Raw genomic sequence first — 4,325 nt, 5'->3', positions numbered from 1 at the left:
CTGGCCATCCAATGAAATATACTTTTACACAAACATTTTGGCTGTATACAACTGTGATTTATGAATATCTTGAACATATTGGATTGTTTACATGTAATTGTCACAATTCATCCAGCACTGAGTTAGATTTTGTGCTTCAATATGCTACAAACATCATCACAAGTAACCTGCACATGAAAAAAGTAATTGAAGTGTCTGCTTTAAATCCTGATGCAACTCATACACAGCCAAATGTTCCAACTTTGTTTTTGCTAATCAAGAAGTTGATAATTATAAACATGGATGTTTTCAAGTAGAAGCATAAGTGTTGTGAGCTTAAGCTTGCTATCACCTTTCTCCCAAAAATCATGTGGATGGTCACAAATACAGAACCTTGCATAAGAGTGAGCAGTTGCATCCTATACTGGTCATTACACCTGTAACAACCAAAGCAACTTTCTAATCATTACATGCATTTCAGCTGCAAGGTCCATCATAATAAGACATGGTGTCAAACACTATTGAAGGATGACAACATTCAATTTATACTCCTGAGCGTAAATTCAAAGGATTGAACCACTGGTTAAAGATTGATGCAAATTTACTTAGTGGCCTATCTTGCTACTTTAACATTATATTTTATATTCAAAGCAAACTGATATTCATGAAAAAAAAGAGAATAGCCCGAAATAACATAAACATTTTTCATTCCCATGAGAATGAGACACAAAAAATCCTTACATATATGTCTTATATTAAAGAGGGTAAAATGAAAAAAAAAAAACATATATACCTACCCTGTTAAGATTTCCTGCCTTCAAAAAATCACAATATGAGCAGTCAGAAAATGATGGACATGTAATAATTTCTGAAAAAGAAAAACATAAAATAAATATTAATCAAATGTGAGAGATATTGACAGTCACAAAAATTCCATTTAAGGTGCTATATTTATTCCTTTATTTCAACCAAATAAATGACAAGAATTAAGAAAAATTTCAATTCAGGGATAATTAGTTGATCCAATACTAAATCCTCTGAACTAACATTATAAGAATTGTATGACTGACAGTAAGGAGAATAACAGTTTGGATCTGGGAGTTAAAGGGTTAAGGCAGTAATTGCTGTTATTGAACAGTGTAATGAACTGAAGAAAGCTTTAGGACAATCTGAAAGACATAGATGACATAAGGCTGTTTCACTCGATCATGCTCAAAAGGGGTTGTTGGAAAATAATTGAACTCAAGAGGAATCCTACAATGGTAAAACCTTCTTATATTTCAATTCATGTGTACTGCATGTGTTTGCTATTTTTAGAACACAGCAAGTTGAACTGGGAACTGAGGATAATATATAAATATAATATATAATAATATGTAAATATTTCATTCAACAAATTGCCAAGGAAAACTTCAATAGTTTTTGGGAAACTTAGCTTTGTATTGGCTGTTGTTGCACAATTTAACATCTGCAGACTATTCAGTGGTTCCTGTTACTGGTAAAGTAAAGCTATACGCTAAGGCACAAAGAAAGATTGCTTCGGGATAAGAGTTCAAATGCTCAATAGCCTCTTCAGTGCACACTGAACCTCATTTGCCATTTTCTTTCCATCCCACCCTACTCAATAGTTATTTGTTATGGAAATCTTCCTTATCTTTTGGGTTTTCTGTATAAGAAAACCTCTCTGTTAATATTATGTTTTAGCACTGTTAGATTTATCAGCTTACATGCATCAAATAAGAGTCACATTTTGTGGAAAATAAGTAAATCATAAAAAGACTGCATGATTTGTCCCAAACATTACTTGTAGTCAAATATCCTATAGTTTATCAGATTGAACTTAAAAGCACAATAATTTTGTTGAAAAAAATATCATCGATAAATAATGCCTCAGTCGAGTTCTCGGAAAACATGTCATTGAATTAGAGAAGGCAAGTCATTCTCTAGCACCGGAAAACGAACTGTGAGTAAAGGCTTTCGCTTTCAGTTTCCTGTCGCCTTCGAAAATAGCAACTTCCGCCTAGACTGATACGTATTGCGTGTTCCAATCTTCACTAAAGCATTTCCCTGTCCCGTTAATCTAGATCAGAAACGACTGCTGGAAGTAAAACATCTGGTCTGAGTACAAAACAGATCCTTACTAAAGTATGAAATTCAAATAAAGTGACCTTTTAGTGCGCATCAATTCATAATTCATGAATCTACTTACCTCTCAGAATGGCGCTTTAAACGAAATAATTACACCAGGGGCACGTGTGGAGGGTACGCAATCGACCTGAAAAGAGGAAAAAAGTAGCTTATGTGTCACTTATATCTTCACCATACGCTTATTTCCAAAGGCTTGTGTTAAAATTTTCGTAATCATACGCATTTACGCGAGTGAAATACCGTAAGTCAACAACGGGTTATTGAAGTTTAAGTTAAAGTTACGGAGTGAATAACTTTACTATTTCGTCTGTACCTGCTCTTTCTTCTGGTCAACTCTTGTCATGAACAGCAATGTGAATTTAAACCGATTCGTTTCCTTGTTTCCTGATCTTCCGTCGAGAGAACGAAGAAAGTCATAAAAATTACGTATTCTAACAGACTCAGAGAAGGTAGTCGTTCATGACATGCGCAGATAAGACCATTCTGAAATGAAATGTAACACCTAAAATCGAGTAACACCATCACGCAATAAAACTAACTTTGCAATGCGTTTCTCGGCCTCAGGAAGAAACATCGTTCAAAAAATTGCAACGGCATTCTTTTAACGTTCACATGAACAATAAGCAACATTTTTTCCCCCAAAGCTGGAGACGAGTGACGCGTGATTCACTTCATACCACCTCTTACTACAGGTCACGCATGTTGACAAGACACGCACGGCAGATTTCTTTCCAAAACTACTGACGAGTGATGCGTTAGTCTCCTTACGTTTTTAAAATTCTTAAAGGCCGGAATCTTCCCCTTCCCCCCCCTCCCCAACTCCCCCCCCCCCCACCCCTAAAAAACACGGCCAGAAACTCTCAACTTCGACGCTCGTAGTTGCCACTTAATCCCAATCAAAACCTCCCTCCTTCTGATTACTAATTGTTGGAGTCTGATCAGCAAAGTTAAACTGTAAACCAAGCCTTTAGGTCTGTTCCTTTGACGTCTCCATCATCAACCCGTCCAAAGACTAGCTAGGCTAGAAGGACTGACCTAGATGGACCTGATCAGAATATTGTACGCAATCAACACATGGACAGAGAGTCCGATGGTCCTGCGGGGATTAAAGAAAGGAACTCTGCGACTGATTTTAAATTAATGCTCTCAAATATATTTTTAAGCTGACGCCTACAAAGGAAAAGCATAAAGTTTTCAAAATAAATACTTCGTAAAGCTCTACTAAAGAATTATTGACCTTATTCCTATAACTTGAAATTTATCTGTGCAAGCTCAAATAGTGAAGATAAAATCTGAATTGAACCCCGAGTCAAACACTCAGAAAGACCAGCTTCATGTTGTAAGGCGCCGGTCATTTTTTATCGCCTATGGGGGGGCTGGAGGATTTTGGTTGTGTCACGACTTAATTTACCTGCTTCCCCCCATAATATACTTACGATTCCTCATTGACAGTCAATCGGCGGTCAGTTTTCTATAGTCCCCCTTAAAACCCTGTTAGCGACAACTGATCAGCCTCCTCACTGAAAACCATGTAAATCCCATCCCCCATCGCCTCCCCCTCAAAAAAAAAACCGAAGACGAATCGTCCCTCCCCCGGTGATAAATTAAGTGTCTGGTCTCTAAAACTCTTCACATAACTCAAATTTGTTTGTCTTTGAAAAAATTTACTCGTGCTTATGTGATCACCTCTACAAATTCAAATTGGTTAGCATCTAGTCGACTTTGATTGCCTCAGCAATAGATGTAGCTCCAGTATCACTTATATCATTGCTACAAAAATTCAAATTGGTTAGCGTCTTGTTGACTTTGATTGCTTCAGCAACAAATGTAGCGCCGGCTTCACTCATCCCATTGTCAGACAAATCCAAATTGGTTAGCGTCTTGTCAGTGACACCACTACTACACAAATTTAAATTGGTTAGCGTCTTGTTGACTTTGATTGCCTCAGCAATAGACGTAGCGCCGGCTTCACTCATACCACTGTAATACAAATTCAAATCGGTCAAATTCAAGCAAGTTCCAAAAGAATTTGCTAACCGTGATTGAAAATCACTCTTTTGTCTTTCACATTCGTTAATGGCCTCCAATAAAACTTTTAAACCACTGCCTTCATTTTCGTTGACTTCATTTGTTAAACCCTGTACAAGAGCCACGACTTGTTCACCGCATTTCATGGCTAAAATTCCGCACGAAAACAA

General features: G+C 37.0%; 1 long non-coding RNA gene across 1 annotated transcript; it reads right to left on the bottom strand.

Moving 5' to 3' along the window:
* Positions 1–318: 318 nt before the first annotated feature.
* On the bottom strand, positions 319–2,598 carry LOC149043716 (uncharacterized). Its single transcript, XR_016187988.1, has 3 exons — positions 2,441–2,598; positions 2,189–2,254; positions 319–847 (listed from the first exon to the last, which is right to left on the bottom strand). It is a non-coding gene; the product is annotated as an uncharacterized LOC149043716 (long non-coding RNA).
* Between the last annotated feature and the right edge of the window lie 1,727 nt (positions 2,599–4,325).

This window comes from Pocillopora damicornis, chromosome 6, assembly GCF_964200805.1.
Source record: "Pocillopora damicornis chromosome 6, jaPocDami1.2, whole genome shotgun sequence".
NCBI lineage: Eukaryota > Metazoa > Cnidaria > Anthozoa > Scleractinia > Pocilloporidae > Pocillopora > Pocillopora damicornis.
The sequence above is the reverse complement of the archived record's forward strand: the minus strand, read 5'-3'. Positions and strand labels throughout refer to the sequence as shown.